A 13,690-nucleotide genomic window follows, 5' to 3' on the forward strand; every position below is an offset into this window, starting at 1 on the left:
CCTTCGTACAAACACAAACTTACAGTTCTGCAGGTCTTTGGGTACGCAGGTCAGGTTCTGCCCATGCTGCGAAGTGGGCATGGGGGCCAGGTTGCCGAGCCTCTCGTGTAGTCTGCCCAGGACTGCTGCGGGTTCTTCCTCGTGCCCCCTTGGGGCTGGTATGAACTCCCCCGGGACGACCAGGGGTGCGCCGTACACCAACTCGGCCGACGAGGTGTGCAGATCATCTTTGGGCGCCGTGCGGATGCCGAGTAGGACCCAGGGAAGCTTGTCCACCCAGTTAGCTCCTCGCAGGCGGGCCATGAGAGCCGACTTTAGGTGACGGTGGAAACGCTCCACCAGGCCGTTCGACTGCGGGTGGTAGGCAGTTGTGTGGTGCAGCTGTGTACCCAAAAGGCTGGCCATAGCTGACCACAGGCCAGAGGTGAACTGGGCGCCTCTGTCAGAGGTACGCTCTGTCCGGTACACCAAAGCGGGATACCCAGGTGGCGATTAGTGCCCGGGTGCAAGATTCGGAGGTGATGTCGGTGAGCGGGATTGCCTCTGGCCATCTGGTGAACCGGTCCACGATAGTGAGGAGGTGCCGCGCTCCACGCAACACTGGCAGGGGGCCCACGATATCCACATGAATGTGGTTGAAATGCTGGTGGGTGGGGTAGAACTGCTGTGGCAGAGCTTTGGTGTGCCGCTGCACCTTGGCCGTCTGGCAGTGCATGCACGTTTTGGCCCATTCACTGACTTGATTGCGGAGTCCGTGCCAAAGGAACCTGCTGGAGACCATCCGGACGGTTGTCCTGATGGAGGGGTGCGCTAAGTTATGAATGGAGTCGAAAACGCGTCGCCGCCAGACTGCCGGGACGACGGGACGGGGTTGGCCGGTGGTGATGTCACAGAGTAGGGTCCTCTCACCTGGGCCTACGGGGAGGTCCTGGAGCCGCAAACCGGAGACTGCAGTTCTGTAACTAGGGATTTCCTCGTCTGCCTGCTGCGCCTCTGCCAGCTCCTCAAAGTCTACCCCTTAGGAAAGGGTATGAATGTTAGGGCGAGAGAGCACGTCCGCCACGACATTGTCCTTACCCGAGACGTGCCGGACATCCGTCGTGTATTCAGAGATGTAGGACAGATGGCACTGCTGGCGGGATGACCAGGGATCGGACACCTTCGTGAACGTAAAGGTAAGCAGCTTGTGGTCCGTGAACGCGGTGAAGGGCCTACCTTCAAAGAAGTACCTGAAATGCCGGATTGCCAGGTATGCCGGTCGAAAGCACTGTCTTTGAGCTCGGGTGGTCGCAGGTGTTTGCTGAAAAACGCCAGGGGTTGCCAGCGACCCTCAATGAGTTGCTCCAGTACCCCACCGACTGCTGTGTTAGATGCGTCCACTGTGAGGGCGGTAGGGATGTCCATTCTGGGGTGCACTAGCATCGCGGCGTTTGCCAAGGCTTCTTTCGTTTTAATGAAAGCGGCGGCGGACTCCTCGTCCCAGGTAATGTCCTTGCCCGGACCTGACATCAGGGCGAACAGGGGGCACATGATTCGGGCAGCTGAAGGGAGGAAGCGGTGGTAGAAATTTACCATACCCACGAATTCCTGAAGGCCTTTGATTATGATGGGTTGGGGAAAATGGCGGACTGCGTCTACCTTAGCTGGCAGAGGGGCTGCCCCGTCTGTAGTGATCCTGTGGCCCAGGAAGTCAATGGAGTCAAGCCCAAACTGGCATTTGGCCGGGTTGATTGTCAGGCCGTATTCACTCAGTCGGGCGTAGTGTTGACGGAGGTGGGACAGATGCTCCTGATGTCTGCTGCTGGCTATGAGGATGTCGTCCAAATAGATGAAAGCGAAGTCCAGGTCGCGTCCCACCGCGTCCATTAACCGCTGAAACGTCTGTGCGGCATTCTTCAGGCCGAATGGCATGCGGAGGAACTCGAAAAGGCCGAACGGGGTGATGAGTGCCATTTTGGGGACGTCGTCCGGATGCATCGGGATTTGATGGTATCCCCGGACGAGGTCTACCCTGGAGAAGATCCGTGCACCATGCAGGTTTGCTGCAAAGTCCTGAATGTGCGGCACAGGGTAGTGGTCCGGTGTTGTAGCCTCGTTCAGCCTGCGGTAGTCGCCGCATGGTCTCCAGCCCCCTGTCGCTTTGGGCACCATGTGCAGGGGGGAGGCCCATGGGCTGTCGGACCGCCATATGATCCCCAATTCCTCCATCCTCTTGAACTCCTCCTTCGCCAGTCGGAGCTTGTCCGGGGGAAGCCTTCGAGCACGGGCGTGGAGGGGTGGTCCCTGGGTCGGGATGTGTTGCTGTACGCCGTATCTGGGCATGGCTGCCGTGAACTGCGGTGCCAGAACCAATGGGAAATCCGCCAGGACTCTGGTGAAGTCGTTGTCGGACAGCGTGATGGAGTTGAGGTGTGGGGCCGGCAACTGGGCTTCACCCAGGGAGAACGTCTGAAAGGTCTCGGCGTGGACCAGTCTCTTCCCTTGCAGGTCGACCAGTAGGCTGTGAGCCTGCAAAAAATCCACGTCCAGGAGCGGTTGGGCTACGGCGGCCAGTGTGAAGTCCCATGTGAACTGGCTGGAGCCGAACTGTAGCCGAACCGTACGGGTGCCGTAGGTCCTTACTGTGCTGCCGTTCCCGGCCCTCAGGGTGGGACCCAGTGCCCTGTTGCGGGTGTCGTAACTCGTCGGAGGTAAGACGCTGATCTTGGCACCGGTGTCGACCAAAAAATGGCATCCCGACCGCTTGTCCCACACATACAGGAGGCTATCCCGATGGCTAGCCGCCGTAGCCATCAGCGGCGGCTAGCCCTGGCGTTTCCCGGGAACTTGCAGGGCGGGCGACAGCGGCGGGCTTCTGCACCCCACCGCTGGTGGTGGAAGCACCATTGTTCGTTGGTCTTCTCACCCCTGCCTCTGGGGTTAGCGGGCTCTGTGGCCAGGCCTGGTCTGGTTTGCTGCTGGGAGCGTGGCCTGGTGATCTGTGCGATGGATGCCCCACTCCCCTTCTTGGCGTTCCACAGCAAGTCCGCCCGGGCTGCCACCTTCCGGGGGTCGCTGAAATCTGCGTCGGACAGCAGCAGGCATATGTCCTCGGGCAGCTGCTCCAGGAATGCCTGCTCAAACATGAGGCAGGGCTTGTGTCCTCCGGCCAGAGACAACATCTCATTCATTAAAGCCGATGGAGGTCTGTCTCCCAAACCATCCAGGTGCAGTAAGTGGGCAGCCCGCTCGCGCCGTGAGAGTCCGAAAGTCCTTATGAGCAGGGCTTTGAATTCCGTGTATTTGCCGTCCGCTGGGGTCGATTGTATGAACTCCTCAACCTGGGCCGCTGTGTCCTGGTCGAGGGAGCTCACCACGTAGTAGTAACGTCTGTCCTCCGAGGTTATCTGCCGAACGTGGAATTGGGCTTCTGCTTGTTGGAACCATAGGTGAGGTCGCAGCATCCAGAAGCTTGGCAGTTTCAACGAAACTGCATGAACAGATGTGGCGTCGGTCATCTTCGGCCCAAATATCGTTTGGGCTGTCGGGGTCACCAATTGTAGCGGTGTGTTACACACAGCGCTGGAATAACGACACTGAGTCGGTAAACTGCAGTTAAAAAATATTTTATTCGAACATCGCGGCCTCGCTTTAAAGCCTCCTTGATCCCGCCCTCCCTGGGCGCGGATGCTGTAGGGGGCACGTATTCACAGTGCTGTCCTGCGCGCGGATGCTGTAGGGGGCATGTATTCACAGTCCCGCGCGGGCTTTTCCCTTTGTTGGTGAAGCAGACTTGACGCCCTTTTGGGACTGGCCTTTATGCCGGCGCGCTGGCTATTTGTGAGCCGGTTTGAGTGCGCTAGGAAGTGTGTCGCCACAGTAAGGTTTTTTCCCCCAGTTCTCTACACCACACTCTATTCCAGTTGGCGGCAGTAAAGCACCTTTAAGTTGGAGTGCCCAACCACATAAAAAGTCAGAAGAAGAGGAAGAAGGGTATATTCTAGTTAATTGGGACACATCAGAATCATACATTTTGGCCCAGTTAAGTGGCTGCACCAATTTGCCAAAGTTCCATGAAAGTAAAAAGGTATAAAAAATGACAAACTACTGTTTAAATGAGTAACAAATTATGTATTTCAATCAAATACAGAACAAACTAGAACACTGCCAATGCTACTACAGTACCATAAAACTGAGGATACACTGCCATGTATAGGTTATTCTGGGAGGAGTAGCACCTCTTGTGAAAGGGATTGTCATGTCCATTCTGGGGAAAATTATTCACCTTTGATCCCCACCAGACACTCAGCTCTCACCTGTAGCACCAAGTAGCTGTTTGCATACAACAGTAGCTACACTCCATTACACCATTTCAACAGGCGGGCTAAACCAGCTGAAGATGGCTGGTGGGTCTCATAGCCCAGTGATACATGGACATGCCTGTCCTAGCATGTGAACCCAGCTGTTGTGGACTGGGCAGATGAGATCAACAGTGAGATCCAACGGTCATAAAGGTGGTTCTGCAACACTTCGTGGAGAGTGAAGGACATGATAAGGCACAGAAGTAGCCATGGTCATCTACTGCAACCAAGAAGGACTCCAGTTTACGACAACTACTCATACCACTAGAGCCAGACCTCTGAGGTTGAGAGAGCAGAACTGTCCCAGTGCATTAGGGTTTCTATTTTAAAACTCTCCAGCACAGATTTCACTGTCATCATTGGATATGATAGACAATCAACATGCTGCTGTATTCTTTTGATTCACTGTAAATGAACGAAATTAACACAGACACCTAGTGTAGATAATGGACTGCCTTCATACAATGATTTTTACGATGACTTCCTCCAAATCTTCATTTTCATTGTAACATTCAAGATGATTGTCGAGATCTTCATAGTTACTAACTTGCTGAAGTACTGAAATCGTTTCGTTTTCACTCCCGCCCATTTTTTGGCATTTCCAAGCCTCAATGCTTAAAACCTTGATGAGCAAAACAATTCTAAATTCTTACTGCTTATTTCTCTCCAACAGTGGAAATAATCACTGCTTTTTGAACACAGATCTAACTCACACTATTTAAAAACTGTTCGTTCTAAGCACAGTGTGGTGTCTAATGGTCCCACAAAAGTTCACATGACTGACACGAGTTGGAAACTATTTGACAATGATCTCTTGTCGCTATTAAGTGACATCAGCATAGTATCTCAAATAAATTAAGGGAATTCTGGCTATTTTTTTGATTAGCTTTTGTTCTTTAAGAGATGTCCCAAATAAGCAGCTGCCCCAATTAACCAATGGACCAATCAACTGGAACCCCCTGTATTTGAAAATTGCACTGCTAATTGTATGTGTTTACTTTGTATATTCATTTATCTGTGTAGTTGTTAAATTTTATACACGAATAAATAAGCTCATGGTGATAGACAATAGATTTCTGAACTTTTATGCCTGTGGTTTCCCATGTTCCTAATGCAACGTGGATGTGGCAGATAAATTCCTGGATATCAAGATTTCTCCATTATTAAAAAGAAGCTAGAGGACCTCAGCAGGTCAAGTATACATGGAGGGAAAAGGACATTCGACAAAACCCTAGATCCCCACCTGACACACAGCTAGTAATTGCAGTGTGGTTCCTTGGAGTTGAAAAGCAAATGCAATAAAACACATTTGCTGGCAATCTGAGGTAAAAACAAAAAAAAACATATGATAGATCATGCAGCAATTGTGGAGAAAGAACAAAATTAACATTTTAGGTCGTTTATCTTTCATCAGCTGTGCTTCTCAAAAAATGCTGCCTTACCTGCTGAGCATTGCCAGCATTTTCCATTCTAGTTTGCACTTTACTGTAATTCTAGACAATGAAAAGTATATTAATTACCTTTGACTCCAATATGCTATTTGAGTCAAAATCTGATCCTGGGATGTTCTGGAATTTGATCCAGCTGTGTTAACCTGAAGAATGCCCAAACTAATTGGAATGATGGACACAAACAAATTGCTGGAAATAAAGGATTTTTTTTCTTGACCTGAGACCAATATTTCAATAAATGCAACACATCCAAAGAAGTCTTTCTATTTAATTGCTACTTATCATTCCTCTGCAATATCCTCATAATAAAAGATCATCTCAAACCAATCGGATCTTTAAAAAATCCTTGCCTGACAACACATACAAGCCATATCATTAACCGTTAAGTCTAAAACTCAACCATTCTCTGTAATGACATTGCACCAACATTTTTTCTCTTTTGTTCTACAATGTTGCATCTTATCTCAACTCCAACAAACTTTATGTATTATTGAAGCTGATCTTTAGAACTAAAGTGAAGCTGTTCAGTTTGCTGTTACTGCAGTCCACAACCTAAGCTAGTAATGTATGGAAACATGCTCAGAAGCCAAGCTTCATGTCATTGTTTTTCCAACAAGGCATATAACAGGATGGGTATTACATTCACCTGTTCCAATTTGACCTAGCTAACCTTGAGGAATGTAAAGTCGGTGTAGAACAAGTTAAACGGGTGGAATAAGTCATGGTTAAGAAAGGGGAACTTTTGAAAAAACATTAGAACCATAGAGCTATAGACCACTACAGCACAAAAACAGGCCCTAGAGACTATCTAGTCCATGCTGAAGTGTTATTCTGTCTATACCCGTTTACTCTTTACCTGGAGTATAGTCTGCCATACCTTTCCCATCTATATACCTATCCAGCAGCTCGTTACACAAATGTACCATCCACTGAGTGAAGTAGTTCTCCTTCAAGTTCCTGTTAAATATTTCTCTTCTCACCCTGAACCTATTACCTCTGGTTCTAATCCCAACTACTTGCATTTATCCTATCTATACCCCTCATAATTTTCCATGCCACCATCAAATCTTTCCTCATTCTTCTATGTTCCAGGGAATAAAATTTGAACCTATTTATCTTTTCCCTATTTCTCAGGTCCTCAAGACACAGCAACATGCTTGTAAATTTTCTCTGTATATTCAATCTTATTAGTATTTTCCTGTAAGTAGGTGACTAGAACTGCACATACTACTACAAATTAGGCCTCCCTTATGTCTTATACAACATCCCATCTCCTGTACACAATACTCTGATTTATGGAGGCCAATCTGCCAAAAACTCTCATTACAACCTGTGATTTCCTTGAATTATGGATCTATATTCCCAGACCCCTCTACCGCAATCCTCATTGCCCTAGTATTCACAGAGTAAGCCTACCCTAGTTTGTCCTCTCAAAGTGCAGCACCTCATACTTGTCTGAATTAAATTCCATCTGCCATTCTTGACCCATTTTTCCAGCTGGTGAAGATCCCTCTGCAAGATTCGATAGCCTTTCTCGTTATCCATTACACATGTAATCATAATACTAGTACTGAACCTAGCACCAACCCCTGGGGACCACCATTAGTCACAAGCTTCCAGTTCAAAAAGCAACCTTCTGCCATCATTGGCTGCTTCCTACCATCAGGCCAATTGACTATATAAGTTAGATTTTATTTGTTATTCCTTACCCCACTTTCCAGTCATATTAAGACAAGCTTCTTCAATATCCACTACCTGACTTATTTTGATCTATCCACAAACTTACTAAATATCCCACCTACATTCTCATCCAAAATGTTTACATAAATGACAAACAACAGGGTTCATAGCACCTAACCCTACAACACATCACTGGTCATATGCCATTTGGAAAAAAACACCTCCACTACTTTGATTTATGAAGGCAAATGTGCCAAAAACTTTCTTTACAACCCTATCTACCTGTGACACCACTTTTAAGGAATTAAGCATCTGGATTACCAGATCATTCTGTTCTACCACACTTCTTAGTGCCCTACCGTTCACCATATAAAACCGAATCGTTGATTTGTCCTCCTAAACTACAACACCTCACACTTGTCTACATTAAATCCTGTTTACCATTCATCAACCCATTTTTCTAGCAGGTGCAGATCCTGCTGCAAGTTTTGATGGTCTTTATCACTGTCCATTACACTATTAGCCTTAGTGTAATCCACAAATCTGCAGATCTAGTTTGCCACATTTTCGTCCAGATCGTTGTTATAGATGACAAACAATAACGGACCCAGCACTGACCCCTGCAGCACACCACTAATCACAGGCCTCCAGTCAAAGAAACAACTCTCTATTACCAATCTCTGCCTTCTCCTGCTAAGCTACTTTTGAGTCCAATTCATTACTATATCCTGAATGCTAAACAACTGAACTGAACCAGCCTCCCATCTGGGTCTTTGACAAAGTTCTTGCTAAAGTCCTTGTAGACAATGTCCACTGCATTTCCTTCAGATCTTTAGAATTGGTTATGCATGACCTACCTGTACAATGTACTGTGTATGTTAATCAAAATGGCTGCTTTGGTTTGCTAGAGTAGGAATGCTTTTATGTTGATGTGTTTTCTCTCGCAGTTATTTAACTTTGGACTTGCTGATAAGGGGATTGTATTCATTTTTTAACCAATGGGGAATGTTATTTTGTCTTGTGAGGCTGGGAGCTTGGGGGTTTTGCGGTCTTTTCAGGGGAGGCGGGAAGGAGACGCCGAGGAAGGTGGACGTGTGCTGCACTGCTCGGTTGACCACCGGGGGTGGTCCCAGGTGCGAGGAGTGGAGGTCGGAGGAAAGTGACGAGGGGTCGAATAGTTCGATGGTTGAGCAACAACGATGTGCACTAAACTGACTGAACTTTGATAAGTTAGTGCCTTTTACTTTATTTTCTTTTCCTTCATATATACTGTATTGCATAGTACTCTTTTAGTTTTAGTAAAATCTTTAAAGTGTATTCCATAACGGTATCTGGTGTGAGTTTGATATTGTGTGTGTGCGTGCGACATAAACCTGATTCCCACAGCACCTGCATGTACGGGAGGTGGGGTTGGTGAGTGGCTGAATCTTCTTTTCCCCTAGACATATACCAGCCTGTTGGGTAAGTGTTACATACCCATTCCCAAAGTTGTGTTAAATATCCCTAATCCCATCCTGTCTATCCAAAAATGTATATTTTTGTACATAATGTATATAAAAATGTATATCCTGCCCCTTAGAATACCTTCCAAAAATTTACCCACTACTGAAGTCTAATTTACCCACCTGATCTAATTCCTTGGCTTATTTTTAGCCTTTCTTAAACAAAACAATATTAGCTGTCCTCCAGTTCTCTAGCACCTCGCCCATTATCTAAGGACATTTTAAATACCTCTGACATGGCCCCTGCAATTTTCTACACTTGTCACCTTGTCAGGCCCTGGGGATTTATCCACCCTAATTTGCCTCAAGATAATCTGGATATAGTCCATAGCTTCACTACCATTTTGCCTCACTTCTATAGACTGTGTCAATCTCCCCAGTAAATACAGATGCAAAAATTCATTTAGGATCTCCCCCGTTTCTTTCTGTAGCATGTAGAGATGACAACACTGATCTTCCCTAGCAATTTTGTCCCTAGCTATCCTTTTGCTCTTAATATATCTGTAGAAACCCTTGGGATTCTCCTTCACCTTGTCTACAAGAGCAGCCTCATCTTCTTTAAGCCCTCCTGATTTCCCTCTTAAGTGTTCTGTTACATTTCTTCTACTCCTCAAGTGCCTCATTTGTTCCTTGCTGCTTACACTTGATATGCACCTCCATCTGCTTCTTAACCAAGGCCTCAGTATCCCTCAAAAATCCTCAGAAAAGTGGTAGATGTAGTGTATATGGATTTTATTAAGGTGTTTGACAGAAAGTCAGGAGGATGGGACCAATGAAAACTTAACTGCAAAGTTATAAGTAAATTTATTATCAAAGTATGTATATGCCACCGAACACTGTTGAGATTCATTTTCTTGCAGATTCATTCTATAGCAGGTATTCACAATAGAACAAAGAATACAATAGAATCAGTAAAAAAACTGACAAGCAATCAATGTGCAAAAGACAACATGCTAATATCAAAACAAATAATCACAATAAATAGATAGATAGATAGATAAATAAATAATAAAAACTGAAAACATGAGTTGTAGAGTCCATAAGACCATAATACCATAAGACATAGGAGCAGAATTAGGCCATTCAGCTCATCGAGTCTGCTCCACCATTCCATCATGGGTGATTTATTATCCCTCTCAACCCTAATCTCCTGCCTTCACCCCGTAAACTTTGTTGCCCTAGCTAACCAAGAACCTATCAACCTCTGCTTTAAATATACTCAATGACTTGGCCTCCACTGTCTGTGGCAGTGAATTCCACAGATTTACTACTCTCTGACTAAAAAAATTCCTCCTCATCTCTGTTCTAAAAGGACATCCTTCTATTCTGAGGCTCTGGCCTCTGGTACTAGACTCACCCACTATAGGAAACATACTCCTTACATCCACTTTATCTAGGCCTTTCACTATTCAATAAGTTTTAATAAGATCACCTCTCCCCATTCATCTAAACACCAGTGAGTACAGACCCAGAGCCATCAAATGCTCTTCAAACACTCCTGGAATCATCTCGGGAACCTCCTCTGCACCCTATCAAATGCAAGAACATACTTTCTTAGATAAGGGGTCCAAAACTGCTCACAATTCTCCAAGTGTAGTCTGACCAATGTCCTATAAAGCCTTAGCATTACATCCTTGCTCTTATATTCTAGTCCTCTCAAAATGAATTCTAACATTGCATATGCCTTGCTTCCTGCAAGTTAACCTTATGAGAATCCTGCACAAGGACTGCCTTTGGAAGTCCCTTGCACCTCTGATTTTTGAATTGTTCCCTACTTAGAAAATAGTCTAAGCCTTTATTCCTTCTACAAAAGTGCATCACTGTACACTTCCTTACACTATATTCCATCGGCTCATTGGACTGGAAAGGCCTAATGGGTGCTGTATCTCCAAATAAAAATAAATAAATGAATAAAGGGTAGTGGTGTTGTGGATAGTGTAGAAGGCTGCTGTAAGTTACAACAGAACACTGATAGGTTGCAGAGTTGGGCTGAGAAGTGGCATATGGAGTTCAATCTGGAAAAGTGTAAAGTGATACAGTATAGAAGGTCAAACATGAAGTCAGAGTAGAATATTAATTACAGGATTCCTGGCAGTATGGAGGAACAGAGGGCTCTTGGGGCCCATGTCCGCAGATCCCACAAAATTGCCATGCAAGTTAATAGGTTGGTCAAGTTGACATATGGTGTACTGTATTGGCCTTTGTTAGTTTGGTGATTGTGTTCAAGAGCAACAAGGTAATGCTGCAGCTTTATAAAACTCAGGTTAGACCACACTTGGAATTGTGTTCAGTGGTCGTTGCCTCATTAAAGGAAAAATGTGAAAACTTTAGAGAGGGTGCACTGTATATTTACCAGGATGCTGCCTGGATTGGAGAACATGCCTTATGAAAAAAGACTGAACAAACTAGGGCTTTTCTCTTTGGAGCAAGAAAGGATGAGAGGTGATTTGATGGATGTATATGATGATAAGAGGCATAGATAGAATAAACAGACAACACTTTTTTTTCTGAGTAGCAATTGCTAATACAAAAGGATATAATTCCAAGTTAATGGAGGAAAATATAACAGCAATGTCAGAGGTAAGTGCTTTTTTTTAAACAAAGAGTGGCAAGTGCATGGAATGAACCTCCATGGATGGTGGTAAAGGGATATATATTAGAGACATTTAAGAGACTTTTAGATAAGGTCGTGGATGAAAGAAAAATGGAGGTCTATGTGGGGAGAGTGCTACATTGATGTTAGAATAGGTTAAAAGTTCAGCACAACATTGTGAGGCAAAGGGCTTGTACTGTGTTGTACTGTTCTGGTTCTAGGAAAATGTATTAAAAAGACTGACGCAACACATTGGAATGAATTGAAACACCAAAGTTCAAGTAATAACCTTGACAGATACAGACAATATTATGCTTCCCTTGTGAATGTGGGTAAAGATCTTGCCCCAGCAATTGCAAATTTCAGTTGCAAGTCTCTTGGTAAACTGAAGCAATTGAAAGTGCTCTGCCTTTGGGATATTTAAAGACTTCCCATGCTAGTATCAGACCAACCTGACTTGAAGAAACAATAATGCCAAATCTCCCTGCTTCCAAAGTGGAACTTTCAATGTATAGAAATGTAGAGTTCCTTCATATCTAATGAGCATATATTTTTAATGCACTGAAGTAAAAAAAGGTTATTTAAATCTTTGTACAGAAAGTTTATGATTTTTGTTCTCTGAGTTATTTGCTATTACTTTCCGCACCTACTAATTAAAATATGTAGCCTTCATTACAAATGAAGCTACTTGATAAAAGGTTCACCAAATTATAACAACAGAGAAAACAACACAAAGTTCTTCATGAACAGGATGTGGATCATGGGCAAAGCTAACATTTATTGCCTTCCTAATTGGCTTTTTCGATGACTAATTAGGCTATTTCAGCAGAAATTTAAGATTAATATATATGCCAGATCAGATAAAAATAATAGGTCTATCCCTAGAGGAAATTAGTAAACCTAATGTTTTTACAGCTATCCTGAGCTTCCATGGTAATAATTGATTTTAGTTTTTTTAAGGTCCAGGTTAATTTAATTACAGTAACAATTTAAATTTTTTAGTTACAGATTTGGGATTCAAACTCATGTTGAATCAATAGTGCAGGACCCTAGGTATTAGTTCATTATGTTAATAACTACTATCAATACAAGTCACACTTGTCCTGGATCTGTGCTGCAACGCCAATTCAAGTTTTGGTCATAGTGTCATATAGCAAAGAAAAAGATCATTTGGTGTGTTGATCACCAAGCAGGCATCTACACTAATCCCGTTTTTATTTTTCCACATTCCCATAAATTTCCCTCAGATTTGATCATTTGTCTAATTAGTGGGAATAACTTCAGTGAGGTGGAGCTAAGATGTCACCAGAGGATGGCTTATTTGAGCTCATCTGCGAAACATCTTAATTTCTCCTCTTTAATTCCTCTTTCTTCCTTTTCATGGTGGATGGGGTTCTGTCAGAGTCCGTGATCTACAGCTGCATTCAAATTGTAGTTCTTTACAGTGATGGTTCTCGCTTCCAGAGCTCGCCAACTGGCTGTTTTCAAAACCCCTAGGATATGGTCTGGAAGACGTGTGTACAATATTCAGAGAGAGGCCCAGCAGAGCTGTGGACAAACCAGTTCCATGCCAGTGTTGCCAACTGAGGCGTTGTGGGAGAACAAATATCGCACTGCGACAGCGGATGAGGCTGTCGAAAGGCTCTGCACTCAGGCAATTGCACTCTCCCTCTCAATGGTGAGGACGAGTTTGCTGCTGATTCTTGAGTCAGAGAAACTCAAAATAAAAGTGACATTGTAATGATGCTGCCCGGCCTGCTGAGTTCATCCAGCTTGTTTGTATGTGTTGATTTGACCACAGCATCTGCAATATACTTTGTGTTTATTGTAATGAGCGAGCTGTTTTATTGGTCTCCCCTCTCACTGTGAAAGGGTGACACCTCTCCATCCTTTGTTAGTGAGAGAGAGAGCCTGTGACATGTTGAATTGTCAAGTGGACAATAGATTTTGCAAATCATGCTCTCTCTTTTAGGTTTTTGCTAGTGCTCGTTTGGTGGGTGGTGGGGGGCTGATAATTGCTGCTGAAATAGGTGAAGTGGGTTGGTGCTTTGCTGCTGCTTGTGCGTGAGAAGGGGGAGAGGAGTGCTTTTTCTGTCATTCATTCAGATGTCTGCGAAGAGTAAA

The sequence above is a fragment of the Hemitrygon akajei genome, chromosome 5 (genome assembly GCF_048418815.1).
Source record: "Hemitrygon akajei chromosome 5, sHemAka1.3, whole genome shotgun sequence".
Classification (NCBI taxonomy): Eukaryota; Metazoa; Chordata; class Chondrichthyes; order Myliobatiformes; family Dasyatidae; genus Hemitrygon; species Hemitrygon akajei.